The 18,241-nt window shown below is 44.8% G+C and overlaps 1 pseudogene; it reads right to left on the bottom strand.

The window, feature by feature from the left end:
• Positions 1 to 751: 751 nt before the first annotated feature.
• On the bottom strand, positions 752 to 2,554 carry LOC147731710 (zinc finger protein 862-like; annotated as a pseudogene).
• Positions 2,555 to 18,241: the final 15,687 nt, after the last annotated feature.

The following is an 18,241-nucleotide window of genomic DNA, read 5'->3' as shown; positions in this document are numbered from 1 at the left end:
AACCCTGCCACATAAATTGGTCCTACCCTTTTAAACCTGTTGCATTATTCCACTTTTCCTACTTATTACTCTCCTTAAACCCCATATTTAAGCATGTGATTCTTCTCCTTTTGCATACTCCAGTTTTATGGATTGTAACCCTCGCTTTGGGGCTTCCTCTAATTTTCGAAAGTCTTGCGTGTTATGGACGTAACTTCCGAGCCTAATTCTGGCTCTCCATTGCATTGACCCAGTACGTATCTTTAGCCCTGATAGAGGACATGATGTCACTTCTACCTTTATACAGTTGTCTCCTTGTTACCCTCACTGGGGTTTATATTGTAGATTATGAACACCTCATAACCAATGTTTCCTCTAATTTTTTTCCTCTGTGTGCGGCAGTGGAGGGTCTCTGTGCGCTGCAACCATGGCTATGTGCGCCAGGAACCAAACCGCGTGTGTCTGCGGCGCCAAAGGGCACTCCAAAATTTGAATTTAAAAAGTGAAAAAGATAGTGCATTTTCACACATACAGCGCCACAATAAGGGTCTTAAGGGCAGTTTGCAAAATTGGATAAGCACGCCATGACATGAACTGGTTACACTGGCAGCAAGTACACTTCAAGTTTAGAAAAGCACAAGACTTCAATGTGGTACCATCATAAGATTTTAATAAATATTCTTAACTGGAGCACAGTTCATTGGGTGGGGAAATGCTGCGAGCCTATACAATATCACATATACACAAGAAGGTAGAGGGCTGTTCAGACACGTCAAGTGGCGTCACTAGATGGGTGACAGGGTTGCTTCTCACGGCGATCCTTGCCATTTTTCCAGTGCTGATAAACTCAGTCTAGGTCAACTTTCCCATTCAGGAGGTAGGCCTTTGTCCTCATCAGCATGTCCAAATGCTTCTGCTCTAGTCTATTCCTCAATTTGCTCTTGATAGTATTCATGAGGCTGAATCCTTGTTCACAGTCTGCACTAGATGCTTGAAATATTGCGCAGCCATCAATAAGCTGAGACACCACACTACACTGAGCAGCATTGCGTACAGTGAAAGTCACCATGTCTTGAAAGGTGGTAAATAACCCACCTTTAACATGTTCTGCCACCACATATTTACAGTCTCTGTACTGTCGAACAACATCTTCTGGTGTTTCACAATCACTCAGGGCCAAGACATTTTTATACTTTTCAACAAGTCTTTCAATATTCTCAGTCCCAAAATCAAAATGCGATTGTGTGGCTATTGCCTGGATCTCAAAACGTGCCCATTCTTTTAGCTCACCTTCAGGGAACCTTTTTTGCATGTGCTCACAAAGAAGGGAAACAAAAGACAAAATAGGCCCACTGTCAAACTCTTGCCTATCCTTGTACAACACCATCAGCTCCCTTACATTGCTGCTCCAAAAGACAGTGTCCTCCAAATACTGTTGCTTAATTTGGCCAATCTTTGCTCTTGCATACTGTACGGCTTCAACAGTAGTTAAAGAACTTTTTTGGAATAGTTTGCACAAAGATGCAAATTTACCCAGAATGTCATTAAGTACTGCAAGGCAAATATGGTAGTTGGAGTCCGATAGCTTTTTATGACAATATTTAGCAATTGGATCATTCTCCTCAACTTTCTCATGCTCAAAGTACTTAAGAACAGTTTCGTAATTACGAATTAGTGCACCAACCGCAAAATGCCTTGAAAGCCACCGGACTTCATTCAGTGGTCGAAAAGAGACAACTTCACATTCAGTGACCGATGCAATTTCATCCAGCTTGGACTTCCTTGCAGGAGATCTGGAGAACACAGCGTAGACAGTCCTCAATCATGTCTCCATCTCTTTAATCATTGGAACCCTCTTCCAGGCATCGTCAACTCCCAAATCTTCTCGATGGGCGACACAATGCTGCTCAACTAGATGAGGAATGGATTGTTTAAGGCGAGTAGCAACACTATTATTCTTCCCCAGCATCACAGATGCACCATCAGATGTAAACATGGTCATTTTTTTGAGGTCCAGTTCATTGGCAGTGTAGAATTCTTTCACGGCAGTAGTGATAGCCTCAGCATTACAGCTAGTCATCTTCACTATGCCCCCAAACTGAGTTTTGTGCTCAGTTGATGTTACAGGTTGGAACTTGAAGTACAGGATGAGCATTTTTGTAACAGAAATATCTGTGCTCTCATCAATTATCAAGGTGTGATACAAAGCTTGCCGAAGTTCTTTCATAGCTTCACAGTGTATCACGCTATTGATGGCCTCAAGGAACTCAAAGGCATAGTTCTTGCTCCTCCAGCTGTCTGGTATCTTCACATACAAAGCTAAGTGGTCATGGATGTCTTGTACAGATAACATTGAAGTGCTCATCTTGACTGCCAGCAACACGTTGTTGATGAGAATCTTTATCTCCTCAGGCATAGATCTTTGGCGTTCAACTACTTCCATTCTATTTGCTTTGTCAGTGGCAGTTTCTGTCAGCATTGCCCGTACTCCAAAACCAAACCTGGCAGCAGCACTTCTGTTTCTCAATATCACCATGGCAGACTCGTGTACTTTGCTAAGTAGAAGGCGTTTCATGTAGTCCAGTTTCCAGCCATCACTCCATTTCTTCCCTGTGGAAAAGTCCCCAACAATCTTGAATTTGGCACATGCTTTGAAAATCAAGCCCACATCTGGACTGTATTGAAATAGTTCCACGAGTTGCATGTGGACCGTGCTTCGTAACTTCTGTGTCTCAGCCGCCACAATTTCCTTCATCCATTCTTCCTTGAATACAAGGCAACATTTCTTCCTTTGTGGTGAAGCACTGCACTCTCCCGAAGTTACAGCTTTGCGCTTGAACATTTCCGTACCCACCGGTTTGAGCCTGCTGTCCCACAAAGCCTGCAAAATAAGGAAGCATGGCTTACGTTGAAGCCTAGCTCATGAATGCAAACTGTTATACTACAATGTTCAAGATGCACCACAGTTTAACTCAACCCAACAATTACCTCTTCTGCTTGCACTCACGTGTGCCTCTTTAAATGTATGGGGTTCTGGCTGTGAAACCTGTAACAGAAGAAAACATCGGTAAGTATATATGGTACTACAATGTTCAAGATGCACCACAGTTTAACTCAACCCAACAATTACCTCTTCTGCCTGCACTCACGTGCGCCTCTTTAAATGTATGGGGTTCTGGCTGTGAAACCGGCAACAGAAGAAAACATTGGTAAGTATATATGGTACTACAATGTTCAAGATGCACCACAGATTAACTCAACCCAACAATTACCTCTTCTGCCTGCACTCATGTGCGCCTCTTTAAATGTATGGGGTTCTGGCTGTGAAACCTGCAACAGAAGAAAACATGGGTAAGTATATATGGTACTACAATGTTCAAGATGCACCACAGTTTAACTCAACCCAACACTTACCTCTTCTGCCTGCACTCACGTGCGCCTCTTTAAATGTCTGGGGTTCTAGTTGTGAAACCTGCAACAGAAGAAAACATGGGTAAGTATATATGGTACTACAATGTTCAAGATGCACCACAGTTTAACTCAACCCAACAATTACCTCTTCTGCCTGTACTCACGTGCGCCTCTTTAAATGTATGGGGTTCTGGCTGTGAAACCTGCAACAGAAGAAAACATCGGTAAGTATATATGGTACTACAATGTTCAAGATGCACCACAGTTTAACTCAACCCAACAATTACCTCTTCTGCCTGCGCTCACGTGCGCCTCTTTAAATGTATGGGGTTCTGGCTGTGAAACCTGCAACAGAAGAAAACATCGGTAAGTATATATGGTACTACAATGTTCAAGATGCACCACAGTTTAACTCAACCCAACAATTACCTCTTCTGCCTGCACTCACGTGCGCCTCTTTAAATGTATGGGGTTCTGGCTGTGAAAGTTGGAGAAGAAAACATCGGTAAGTATATATGGTACTACAATGTTCAAGATGCACCACAGTTTAACTCAACCCAACAATTACCTCTTCTGCCTGAACTCATGTGCGCCTCTTTAAATGTATGGGGTTCTGGCTGTGAAACCTGCAACAGAAGAAAACATCGGTAAGTATATATGGTACTACAATGTTCAAGATGCACCACAGTTTAACTCAACCCAACAATTACCTCTTCTGCCTGCACTCACGTGCGCCTCTTTAAATGTATGGGGTTCTGGCTGTGAAACCTGCAACAGAAGAAAACATGGGTAAGTATATATGGTACTACAATGTTTAAGATGCACCACAGTTTAACTCAACCCAACAATTACCTCTTCTGCCTGTACTCACGTCTGCCTGTGCAATTGTCTTCGTAGTACGGTCTTACGAACCTGCAAAAGAAAAAAGGGTGCAGATTGTGAATCTATTTACCCAGCAACCCCCAACCCAACGAGGAATGTAAACAGAATTACCTTGTCTTTGTGTTACTCGCACCTGACCACTGTAAATACCGTACAGACTGGAAACCTACAAGTGAATACAAGTAAGTTAGCAAACGCCCGAAGAATTCCAAACTGTGCATGGGACCGGTCAAGAGGCTCAAGACGAAAATTGACCAAATAATTACCTGGGATTCCAGCCTAGGACAAACAGGGGTATGCCCATGTGTTCCATTATTAGCATCCATTATCTTAAACTGGTCTATAAATCTGAATCCCAGGGGAAAGCGGCATTACAGAAGGTGTAACACAAAATACAAACTGCAAATGGTTGAGGTGGGTGAACAAGGTAACCCAAAGGATGGCTGAGAAGCACACAATCCATCAAAAGATCCCACCTGAAGCTGCTGCAGTGGCACGCAAAAAATATGATTGACTATGTTCAAGCAATTTTCAGGCAACCATAAATATGTCAAGATAACTGAATAATGATGGACCTGCTGCAGAGAGATCTAAGTTTTGCCTACTGGAAGTTGACTCAATAAGTAGGTGAGGAGGTTAAAATGCCTGATGAAAAGCTGGTGAACCATGCAGATCAAAAATCACATGCAATGTAACTAGGTCAGTGCATTACTGCTTCTGTCAGAAAGCTCATTTTGTTACTTGCAGTTTATAACTTTAAATCCTAATATAGAACAGTAACCTACTAACTACCAAACAATGGCAGAAAACCTGCGACAGACCACCTGAGCAGAAGAGTAACAGCTTTTGATTGTAATAACTTAAGGGTGTTTTTGAACAGTAAATAAAACATTTGTAAAAACGCAGCCTTAAATTTAAAAACCTGCATCAAGAGGAATAACCTTAAATCTTGTTTTACTTGCAGAGATTTTTACATATTCCCCACATCTTCATTGCTTTGATTTTGTTCACAAGAAAATTTCACCCTTAGCCATCGAATGCTAATCATAAGTACATTCTGGCCCACATGCATCAAGCATTTTTGGAGTCGCAAACGGTGCGATTCCTTAAAATCGTCCGTTTGCGATTCCAAAAATGCTTTTTTGGATGCATCAAGCAATTTTAGAAATCGCAACATTTTTGTGATTTCTAAAATTGCGATTGCTTTTAAGAAATTGCAAATTTTGCAATTTCTTAAAAGCAATGCATGAATACTTTTTAAATTGCGAATTCGCAATTAGAGGGATAAATTTATCGAGTAGTTGAACTACTCGGTAAATTTGCAAAAAGTGTAAATAACGCAGAAAATGCATTTTTTTTAAAATTCATGTTACGGACACACATGTCCTTAGGACATGTGTGTGTGCAACATGATGTGAAAACAACATTTCATGGGTGCAGGGGGGGTTCATTTGAACCCCCCTCACCACCCTTGAAATGCAATCAGGATTTGCGATTTTCAAATTGTGAATTCGCAATTCCCATTCATTCCTATGGGCCTTTTGGCCCATAGGAATGAATGGGAATTGTGAATTCACAATTTGAAAATCGCATTTTTTATGCGATTCGGTAAAAATAGAGATTTCTACCGAATTGCATAAAAAATGAAAAAAATAATCATGCATAGGCTTTTGCGATTTCTAAATTGCGAATCGCTATTTATCGCAATTTAGAAATTGCAAAAGCCGATATTGATGCATGTGGGCCTCTGTTCTTAGCTGCCCCTATATTTCTGTATTCTGCCTCCTTGCAACTAGTTTTTTGTGCCCGCCTCACCTCTGTGCCACTCGTTTTTGGTGCCCTTCTGGCCTCTGCCCTACTCGTTTTTGGTGCCCTTCTGCCCCACTCATTTTTGGTGCCCTTCTGCCCCACTCATTTTTTGTGCCTTTCTGTCCTGTGCCCCACTCGTTTTTTGTGCCTTTATGCCCTGTATCTCACTCGTTTTTTGTGCCCTTCTGTCCTGTGTCTTTCTCGTTTTTTGTGCCTTTCTGTTCTGTGTCTCACTCGTTTTTTTGTGCCTTTCTGTCCTGTGCCTCACTCGTTTTTTGGGCCTTTCTGTCCTGTCATTAAATCAAACTGTTGTTAGTAATAATGGTGCTTTAAGAGGCACATTTACAACTTACCTTCCTAAGAAACTGCTTGAAAGGACTCTCAAATCTCACTGTAAAATGATTTCTCTTTAAACCCTGACAGGTTTCGAAGAAAGTTATTTGTTCAATATACCGGCCAATACAGTCTTTATAAATGTAGCTCTAATGTTCACGAACATAAATTATTAAACTCCCATAGTTAAAACTGAGGGTTATTTGTCAGTGAGGCAGGAGTTGGAAAAGGATTTTGGTGAGCGCACATATCTGATTAATCAGTTTCACTGCAGGTGGCTGGACTCTGAGGAGAAGCCTACCATCCATAACGAAGGCAAATATTCAATCTGTAGGTGTTCAGAAGCATAAATGGGAATTGTTTATTATTACACAAAATAGTGACAGTATTCACTCTTTCTGCAGTAAATGACCTATATGCACCAGTGCACACATGCGAGCAGTGTTGTAAGTGCAGCAGTGCTATAATGCATTGTCCTAGGTACAGCGCTTACAATACTCATTTTTTGTGCCTTTCTGTTCTGTGCCTCACTCGTTTTTTGTGCCTTTCTGTGCCTTGCTGTCCTGTGCCTCACTCGTTTTTTGTGCCTTTCTGTCCTGTGCCTCACTTGTTTTTTGTGCCTTTCTGTCCTGTGCCTCACTCGTTTTTTCTGCCTTTCTGTCCTGTGTCCCAAACTTTTTTTGTGTCTGCTGTGGCCTTTTGTTTAAATTGCTGACAATCAGAGCCCCCTCACGGGCTCCGATTAACAGCAATACTTAAACAGTGAAAGATAGGGCTAGTCTAGGCAAATATATTTCAGTAACCTAAGCGGCACAGCGCTCAGCTTATCAAAGGATTAGCGATGGTACAGACTTCAATATTCTGATTCCGCTCGAGGTTTCCATGCAAAAAGGCTGACTGAAAGATCCCATTAAACATGTAGAATTGTGATGGAAGCCTGCCTAGAACAGAAGGACCTTTAAATAGCAAAAAAGTTTAGAAAAGCCTGCATTCCAAAAGACAACTCTCCTGCCTTGGATTGGAATTTGAAGTGACTTTCCCGCTCATTCCGAAGGTCTCTGCAGAACAGCAGAGAAAGAGGAAACGATTCTTCCCGCCCACGTCTCCCGCCCAGGCTGTCTAGTAAGGCGCTGAAGGGCGAGAGCATCAAGGCTTTTAAAGAAGGCTATCTATCAGCAGTCTGGCGAATACTCAAACCCTGGCACGGGATGGGAAAAGGTACTACCCCCGAGGTTGGCACAGAGCCATCGGGCACGATAAGCGCTGCGCACTTGGCATAAAAGAGGGCAGGTGAGGAATCTTAAACAGCAACAAAGAACTACAGCCTCCCTCTTATAGTACACTCACTGTCCGCCACTATCCATTCATTGACAAGCCAATTCTCCCGCTCCTACACTGCCACAAGCGCCATAATCCCCACAATAACCACCAGTTCCCCCCCAAATCCCCCCGCCTCCTTACCTGCAACTCCTCACGCCCGCACCGCCGCCACCACTGGAAAAGTGCCTCATGTTCGCGTTTAAAAGCGGCGGGCGGCGCAAATCTCTAGCCATGTCCTGTATGCGCGCTCCACGCTAGGTCTAGAGGGGACAGTGCTCATAACCCTTTCACTGCAGATCTCTCGAGCTATAAAAGCGCCTAGAAATAATGCAGTCACGGAGTGCAAGCTTTACAGGCAAAAATACCTATGCGCATCACATTCAGCAGGTTAATCACGCCCTAGAGATACACAAACAGAACAAGAAGCAGCACACTCATACTGGATACACACAGAACAAGCAGCACACACACAGGAAAACCAACAGCACTGACACACAAACCCACACTAGGTACACCCAGAATAGCAGCACAGATACACTAACTCTCGCTAGGTGCACACAGAACAGCTGCACAAACGCACACACACACTTGGTGCTCACAGAACATTACCAGCAGAGACACACCAACCCCTACTATGTGCACACAAAAGAGCAGCACAGACACATAACACTTGGTATACACAGCAGTGATAGTTGCTGTTAGAACTGGCTATTTCTGGTAGGCTAAGGCTGACGCCAAAGCCAGGCAGAAACCACCATTCTAGTCAGGGCAAGGAAGTCACACGCCAAGATAACCCCTGCCCACCCCCTTGGTAGCTTGGCACAAGCAGTAAGGCTAAACTCGGAGGCAATGTGTAAAGCATTTGAGCCAGCACACAACAGCAACAACATACTAGGCACACCACAAAAGAGACTCCACACAAGGTTATTATAAAATAACTTTTGTATTGTAAAAACACATCAGATAGTATCACACATGTACATTGTGCCAACTGGCATGGGCAACATTCATAAGGGATTATTTACGAGACAGGGCCACATGGGCCACTGTCAGAATCAGATATAGCACCTTTAGAATAAGGAATAATAAATATAAAATGGTAATCAAAAAGATCACAACCAGTATCCACTGGTAACAGGAACCAGGACCTTACTAGGACCACCTGTACTAAAAAGAACAACCACCTAAGAATAAAATACATTTAGGGGTATACACAAGAACACATTACCCATGATGCATGAAACACATTCAGAGGAGTAATAAAGAGAAACACATGATGCCTAAAACATTCAGAGGTGTTAAGAATAAAGCACATGATGCAATGAAATACATTCAGGGGTGCAGCGCAAGAAGACACATGATGCCTAAAACATTCAGAGGTGCAGCGCATGGAAAGAAAGACACATGATGCCTAAAAACATTCAGAGGTGCCAGAACAACACAACAGCGCAAAAACACACAGTAGGCAATTACTATTAAAAACATAGAAATCACATTGCGCATAACTTACATAAGCCACCACCTGTGGCAGTCCCTAGGCCAACTGGCCTTGTTGGGGCTAGGACGCCCTGAGTCTCAATGTCAGGGTGCGCTACCATGCAGCGCCAGTCCAAGCACAAGCCTAAACGTAGCAGGTGCCCACTACTTGCTGGGCACCTGGGCACATCCCAAAACCTAAACGGTGCAGCTGCCCACTAATTGCTGGGCAGCTGGGGAACTTCAAAACTGCGCCAGGGCCCTCACTGACCCTTAGGCGCAAACTGCGCCACTGCTGGAGCCACACAGGTTCTACCACCAACTACTGTGGCCAAACGTTGGAGCCACACAGGCTCTTGAAACAACTGTGCCCCCTTTAGCCTCAGGGCTCTACACAAAGAAATGCCCCCTCAGAGACTTCTCAAGGCTCTACAATGTTGGGGCGACCCGCTGCCAATAGCGGCCGGCCTGACTCTGGGCCTTTCAACACGAAATGGCCCTCGAGCCTCGCTGGGCTCGTAAATCGAAAATGGCCCCCTAGAGCCTCTCTGGGCTCACACACGTTGGGGCGACCCACTACCAACTGGGGCCGCCCTTGAAGCCCTCATGGCTTCATATTGCCAATTAGCGCGTGCTCGCACTACTTGGGGGGGGGGGCGGACACCGACAATGTGTCCCGGCGCCCCTCCCTTCTCTTCTGCCCGGCCCAGCCCAGACTCACCGGCAGCCCATCGCGGGCGGGGCGGCAGCAGGTCTCTGTTCCTGGGGGTAGCAGCGCAGCGCTGCCCTCGACTCCCTCAAGCAGCGCGGGGCTCTCCTCTTCCACCGGAGCCCCGCCTGCACTCTCAGCCGCTCTTCTGGACTCCTCTCTCTCCTCGGGGCTCCCTCCAGGCCACGGGAGCCCCGCACCAGCCTGACATGCTTCTTCCTTCCCCCCGAGCTGTGGGGGCGGGACTTCCGGCCGGCTGCGCTGTGATTGGCCGGCTGGACAAGCACTTCCAGGTCGTCGCGGGCATCGCGGCGGCCCGCTTCAGGCACTCGTAGGCGGGGGCTGACTTAACCGAGAAGTGGGCTCCCTCGAGTTTTAAAATATAAACCTAGCAAATAAGCGAAGTGGGCACTCGCTAATCTATAAAACCGCACAGCCAATTCAGCAAATGCCGGGTGGGCACCGGCTTGGCAATAAAAAGCGCTCTCAAGCGCTTGGGGGAAATAAAGCACTCCAAAGCACTAGAAGACAGGCAGAGCGCTCCCAGCGCTAGAGGGACAATAAAGCGCTCTCTCAGCGCTAGATGCAAATGAAGCGCTCCCTCAGTGCTTCAGGGACAAGTCCAGCAAAGTCCTCAAGGAGTCCAGGACATCAGCAGTCCATCAGGTATCCAGGGCAAAGCAAAGTCCCCCCATCAGCCCAGGCAAGGCAGAGGGGTCCCCCAGAAGTCCTCAAGGCATCCAGGGGCTGGGCAGCGCCCGCCCCTGGTAGATTCAAGTCAGAAACAAGAACAAATTGGAAGGGGACACAGCCCCTTCTTATACACAGAAAAGTCTTTGAAGTCTTTGTGTAGGCAGTGTGAGAACCAGCTAGAACTGGTTATAGGGAAGTCCTGTCAGTATCAGGGTCAGAGGTGACAGTCGCCCAGCGGGAGGTGGAGCCAGCTTTGTAGTCAGGTAGGCACAGCCCTTCACTATCAGGTGCCATCTCCTCCCACTTCCCTGGCAGCAGATGCTGCCTTTCATCCATGGGCTGACTCAGACAACCTCCTGGGCTCTCCAGCCCCTGTCACCCTCAAACCAGACAGTCAATCCACAAGCAGGCCCAGGCACTCCTGACCCAGGCTCACCAGCCAATCACACGCCAGACACAAATTACACAAATATGCCAACTTCTAAAAGTGGCACTTCTAGACTAGACACACTCATGCCGCATATACCATTTCGCAGCAATCAGTCTCACGAGTTCTCTCATACCAAACTCGCCCCTTCACTCCCCACACATCAGGAACTACCATGGGCATACATATTCCCCATTCATTCCTATGGGAGGGCAGGTCACTCACCACACATACACAGGGAGTTCAAGCACTTTACACTGTACCACAGTGTAAAAGTGCACGGAGGCCTAAAATCACCACCACCAGGTTCCAGAAACAGGCTAGGAAAAAGCAAAAAGTCTCGGGGTGAACCTGCCTAAAGGGCCGGGTCCAAAAGTTGCACTACCGCCTGTTCCTACAGGATACACCCCAGTGCCACACCTCCCGTCTTCATCAATCATGTGTCCCCAGTGCTGCCGCCGGAGCACTCTTCGCATCGTGGTGCAAGTTACCGGCTCAGAAGAGCAGCACGCACCATTTGCCCCAGGTAAACAGTGCGACAGCTCAGTTCAGCCAGGCCTGGAGTCACAAGTAGGCTGTAACAATGATCGAGGTGGAACGGACACTGACACACTGACACCACTACTTGTAGGGAAGTGAGAGTTACTAGGATAGCGCCAGCACTTCTATTCCAAACAGAACTGCAACACTTTCTGACAGGGCAGTGTCAGTACTGCTCCAAGGGACTGGGAAGGGGCAGTACTAGCACTTCTCGGATAGAAATATCAGGAAAAGGTATGAATGTAGCCCGAGTTTGCGGTTTGCAGGGCATTATTGGTAAGAAAGGCAGTGGGAACCATGCAAGCGCATCAGTCTAGACTTTCCCCACTGTTTGTTATCAGAAATGTCTGGGTTTAGTAGGTTTCACTGAGTAGTGGCTGAGCACGTGCCCAAATACAGCAGCTAGCTACATCACCAAAATGGGTCTATTTTCATGGCACAACTATATTGTCTCCACAGTGTGTGTTCATGCCTATCAGCCATGGGAAATAAGGCATGGTTAGTACATATATAGAAATTAATTATACCCTGAAGCTCAGTTTGCTCTGAGTGTTTTTTGACAACCAACATATAATATAACATTATATTCACTGAAAAAAACATAGTTTACAGGGAAGTTATATTTAGGTTAGGATTTTACACACACAAAACTACAGAAATTTAGCACTTATAGTTATCTCAAGTAACTATAACTTGTCCACTATGGTAACTATAACACACGCCCCGCCAGGCACATTTCTCATCAATTATTGCACTGCAAATGTTGCAGTGGTATTATTAATGATGTTAGAGAAGATGTCATGAGTGATGTAAGATGTGGGGTAATTAGCAGTGCATGGCGAGGGCGCAAGTTATAGTTACTTGAGATAACTATTTGGTTTTATTTGTTGAATCTGAACCTTGCTATAATGCCCCTGCAAACTTTGTTTTTTAGTGAATTCCTATGGTTGTATTAATTCTATTTTCTAACTATAGTGTCCCATTTTTCTTAGTTTTTCTCAGTGAGTTTCTATTGTTTTTTTAATGCTGTTTCATAACTATAAGATCCCTGTAACCTTTGTTTTTTTCATTGAGTTTCTACAGTTTTTTTTATGCTGTTCCCTAGTTATAATGTCCCTGTACCCTGAGTGTGGGAGTGAATAGGTGAGTGGTTGTGTGAGTTTGTGAGTGGGTGTGTGAGTGTGCAGTGGGTGTGTGAGTACGTGTGACTGGCTGTGTGGGTCAGTAAATGGGTGAGTGAGTGGCTCTGAGGGGCTGTGAGTAGATGTGTGAGTGGCTACATGGGTGTGAAAGTGGGTGTGCGAATGGGTGTGTGAGTGCCATTGCGGGTCTGTGAGTGGGTATGTAGGTGGTTCTCTGGGTCTCTGAGTGGGTGTGTGAGTGGTTGTATGAGTGTGTAAGTTGGCATGTGAGTGGTTTTCCATGGTCTCAGAGTGGGTGTGTGAGTGGGTATGTGAGTGTGTGGGTGTGTGAATGTGTGTGTGAGTGGATGTGGGAGTGTGTGTGTGACTGTCTGTGTGGGTCAGTGAGTGGGTATATTTTTTTTAATTGGGATCTGTCATGGATTCTCACAGGAGCGCATGGAGCCATGCGGTGGATCCACAGATCACATCCAAAAACATTTTGGGACAATTTCTTGCCAATCAGAGGTCCCTCACAGACCCCTCTATAGGTCCAATGGGGTTAGGTTACTTCTATCCTGACCCCCCCCTTATATCCTATTTACACTTTACATGAACCATGTCCTACTGCCAAAATGGCGGTCCCAACTTATCTTCCAGGTTTCGGCTAGCCAATCACAGCATTGCTGTTAGTGTGTCAATCAGCAGATCCACCACAGTGCCTTTGCGTCTCTAGATATGCATAGAATTATTTTTTATAGTATCACAAGCACAAGCAAACCATCAAATGATAATCATTAACAAAATTCCATTTGGGAAAACAATATACAACCGTTGTTTAAGGGGGTTAATAAGGATTCCACCAGTGCAAATTTTCTATGTGCAGGGTTTGTTAGAGGGCGCAACCAACAATAAAATCATTGACTACTAGTTCATGGTAACCAACTCAGGCCTGCTGAATAGAGCATGAGCTTCCCCACAAAGCAACGATCAGTCTGTCGTAAAATTACAAAAATGTAAAAAGTTACAACTGGCAAAACAATACACAACCAGTTTCTGGACGGTTTTACAAGAATTACCACGCTGCATATCTTCCATCTCCAAGGTTTATCAGACAGAGGTGGCCAATGCAAAAACCCTTGCCTACTATTTAAATCAGTGCGATTCCATGAAACATGATGCCTGTCCACAGGTTTTACCAGTATAAGATAGCAACCCATCCATAAGCTCCTCTTACCATTAACATATTGCTGTTCACAATACATATTTCAGTCCCACTGCCTTTGTAATAACTTTTCATCAGACCTAAGGCATCCAATGTAACTTTCAACAATGAACCATTCAGGCTGTAGGTTTTATAATTCACTTGCCACCATATTCAACTCAGGCCTACTGTTTAGCTCTAAAGCATTTCCACAAGGCAACCTAAAAGGAGTTAACAAAGGATAAGAGGTGCATATTTTCTATCAACACGGATAGTTAGATCCATAGCTGTATTATGAAAGTGCCCCAGGCCGCAACGGGCATTTGTGCATTTGTGCATGTCCCCGGGGAACTTTGGTATTACAGAAGGGGCTGCAGACGGTTGTGTGGTCCCTTCTGTAATACCAATAGCACTGGTGCATTTAAAGCTTCCGGTGCTACTTTCAGAGGGCGTTCCTCCATGCAAATGTAGGAATCCTTTTGCCTCTGCACTCGCACCCTATTACAGACATGGGCGCAGAGGCAAAAACACTCTCAGGTTGTGCACTGCCAGTGCACCCCCCAAGAGCAGACCTCTGTAGGGGGGAATGGGGATCCTATGGACCCCCAGGCATCCCCTTGCAGGTGGGTGCAGTCACTGACTGAACCCACCTGCAAGGGTATCTCTAATCCCCTTTAACACCTTGGCTGCTAAGAGTTTTCCCCCCCGGCGCTGCTTCTCAGGATTACCATTGTTTGTGACAAGGTCGACTCGTCATAAGCACAGGGCAGGTAAAACCCATGACGAGTTGACCTTGTCACTAGCATGGAAGTGGTTAAAAGTGCAAGTGGTTGACGCCTACACAGTGAAACACGGAATATCAGCTGACTATCGAAGACAGAAAGGGGCTTCGAAAGATGGGGGGAGCTGCTGGTGTCCTTGGTGCTTGCGCAGGACGGTGGGGGCTATTGGGGGTTGGTTTGGGTGGTCGAGGTGCAAGGGGTGGGGGAGTGGAGATGTACCGTTTGCTACCTCTTTTATTTTGTTTGCTCACATGTAACTTAACGTTTGCTTTTGTAATTTGTTTGCTTGTCATTTTCTCCTCATGTATCATTACTGTTCCTATTGTGAAGCGCTCTGACGCCTTTGGGTAAAGTCCCCGCTATATAAAAACGCATTAAATAAATAAATAAATAAAACCTGATGCTTCAAAGCTGCTCCGTATTTCACATGAATGTGCTGCCCCAGGACAGCACGAGTTCACTGCTCCCCTGGGGGCAGCGCATACAGTGGTAGAAGTGTGCGGGGACGAAAGGGCACAGCGTGCCCTTTCTTTTAAAATGTAACAGAGTCCGTTCCCCTACTTCTATATTTAAAAAATGCATCCCAGGATGACAGGAATGGTACGAATGTATAAAGTTCGGCGTGAATGTCCAGCCCTGTGTGACGCAGATTGAGGAAAGCTTCTGATGTCGCCATGACTTCCTCCCCCTTCCCGTCTATATCTGGGCCCAGGACCCTGCCCGACAATACTGTAGGAGAAGTGTTTCATTGTAGGAGCAATCAATCAGCAGTGAAACCGGCTTCCTTTGATGGCCCGGCTGCTGCAGTGATTTACACCTCATTTAGTGAGGCGACCCCTTGCCTGCCACCACTGTGACCAATACAATGGTCACATCAGGATGTATTTACACACCACCTCATCTACCCTTCGTTTTGGGGCTCACTCAGACTTGCAGTTTTAAAAGTAAGCATTTACAATGCAATAGGTCTCGCATTTGCGAAATTTTAAGGTAATGGTATTGTTAATGACAATGCCTTTTATTTATCTGTTTTCAAAACCAACACAGATAAAAGCTTTGTCATTTACAATGCCAATAGCTCAAAGTCTCGCAAATGCAAGACATATTCCACTGTAAATGCTTGTCCATTGTGAAAAGCAAACTTTGACAATCTTGTATACCAGTTAACAAAAGCACATACAAAGAAGATCACAGTATATAAGTAAAAACAGCAAACAAAGCAAAAACTTAGGGGCAGATTTACAATAAATGGCGCATCCCCAGGGATGCGCCATGCTGCCGCCACCATGGATGCGTCGTATTTACAATGTGGCGCACCATGGGGTAAAAACGGCACAGATGCGTCACGCATCTGTGCCGTAAAGATGGCGCATTGCTGGAGTTGCGTCGCAAGCGCGACACAGCTCCAGCAATGCTCTGGGGGCCCTATGCTCACAATGCTGCGTCAATCCTTACGCCTGCTTCAAGCAGGCGCAGGGTTTTGACACAGCATGGGCCCCAAACTGACTGAGTGAAATCTTGTGGATTTCACTCAGCCACTTTTAGGAGGTGTTTCTGCGCCGGCACCTCCCCCCCCTCCCCCTGTGCAGGAACGTCTCCTTCTGGCGCAGAGTTGTACAACGTGACGCATCTGGGAGATGCGTCACGTTGTAAATTCCACGGCACAACTTTTGCGCCGCCGCTGCATCACAAAAGTGACACAACGGCGGCGTAAAAGAGGCACAAGGGGCATGTAAATCTGACCCTTACAATGTACAGCGAACACGAGGGATTTCCATACAATTTATTATGATCTCTGTCCAACAGCACCGACCCTTATAAACATACTCATTAAGCAATGTACAAAATCTGCCCAGACACGTGATCAGCGGTTATTGAACTGAACTGCACTTCTATTAATTACACATAGTTTCACTGGACCCGGTTAGAATCCTTAGGCAATGCAGTCATTAACAGCAAAGAAAAAGGTTTAAAAGGTGACAAAAACAAAAACCCAAGAGTAATGAACGTTGTCCAGCTGGATTGTGGCGTAGGCTGGAAACAAAATGGAGAACAACTATGTTCACTGCAGCTACATCTTAGAATTGGCTTCTATTAAGCTATATTGATTTAAACAAGTATTTAACCAGTGCAAATCCCCTTCTTAATTACATACATTCTTTATTTTATACATTTTGTATCAACATATGTACAATAATACACAATAAACAACTGATAGAATGCACATAGATCCAGTTTCAACCACTTCATACCAGTTCAAGTATAGACATTTATAATTGTTCAAGTAGAATTTTCACCACAGTCAGCCACCTGACCACAAGCTAACAATTTAAAGCTTAACAAAGGTTGTCTTTAAACAAGTTCTGACGATTCACAAAACTACTGTATAAAATAATAATGTATTTGTTTACCGTAGTGAACACTCTGGCATTCCATACAGCACACAAGGTCCGACCCCTCCTGCCCCAGGAAACCCACACAAAGTAGTGAGCCATCAGCCACACATAGGGTGAATTACAAGAGTCTTTCAAGCCTAACCTGCGAATCCATTCAGAGTCATTCCCTTCTACCTTGCCCAACGGGTAGTGGCTTTGAACACTCCCATTCGATCCATGGGATCAGCTAACCATCATCCTCTCATCGTGAGAAGCCCTGTCTTGCCCTCCAATGTGCTCCCTCAAAGTTCTAACTCTTTCGACTACTCTGAACTCTTCCATGGAAATAAATGTCTTCCAAATCACATCAGGGTTACACTCTTCCTTACGTAATTCAAATAAATAAATAACTTGGAACAAGCTTCCCCTATATCTTAGAGGTATGTCGAGCCTTATGGTCTTTCGAAAAGCTTTAAAAACCTAGTAGTTTACTGATTAACATGACACTGGTTCGATCCTCAGGCAAGATTTCGCATAGCGCCATGACACCCACGGGTAACAGTAACGCTCAACAAATGTTATAATAATAATAATAATAATAATAATAATAATAATAATAATAATAATAATAACTCACCTCCTTCAAGCAAGGTCTAACTCGACCTTCAACCTCCCACCACTAGCCTAGTCCTTAAATGTAAGTATGTATATAAAGTATATAACAGTAACAGGCACATGCATCAATATTGCATTTTGCGATTCCTTAATTGCGAAAAATAAGGAATCGAAATTAAGGAATTGCAAACTGCAATGCATCAAGAAATCGCTATAAAAATTGCGATTTCTTAAAATTCCTTAATTGCGATTCTCTAATTGAGAATCGCAATTAAGGAATACTTCCCCATCCATTTAGGAATGAATGGAAAGACATTCTTAATTTGCAATTCACCATTAAAAATTCGCAAATTAAGAATGCAATTTCAAGGGTGCAGGGGTGTCCAAAGGACACCCTGTTGCACCCCTGAAATCTGCTTAGGAGTACATTTTGCACACTCACATGCTCCAAGGGCATGTGTGTGCAAAATGGAACTTTGAAAAATGCACTTTAGTGCATTTTTCAAAGTTTTCGCAAATTACCATGAAGGTCAACTTCATGGTAATTTGCTCCCCTTATTTGCGA

This window comes from Lissotriton vulgaris, chromosome 2_1 (genome assembly GCF_964263255.1).
Source record: "Lissotriton vulgaris chromosome 2_1, aLisVul1.2, whole genome shotgun sequence".
Classification (NCBI taxonomy): Eukaryota; Metazoa; Chordata; class Amphibia; order Caudata; family Salamandridae; genus Lissotriton; species Lissotriton vulgaris.
The sequence above is the reverse complement of the archived record's forward strand: the minus strand, read 5'-3'. Positions and strand labels throughout refer to the sequence as shown.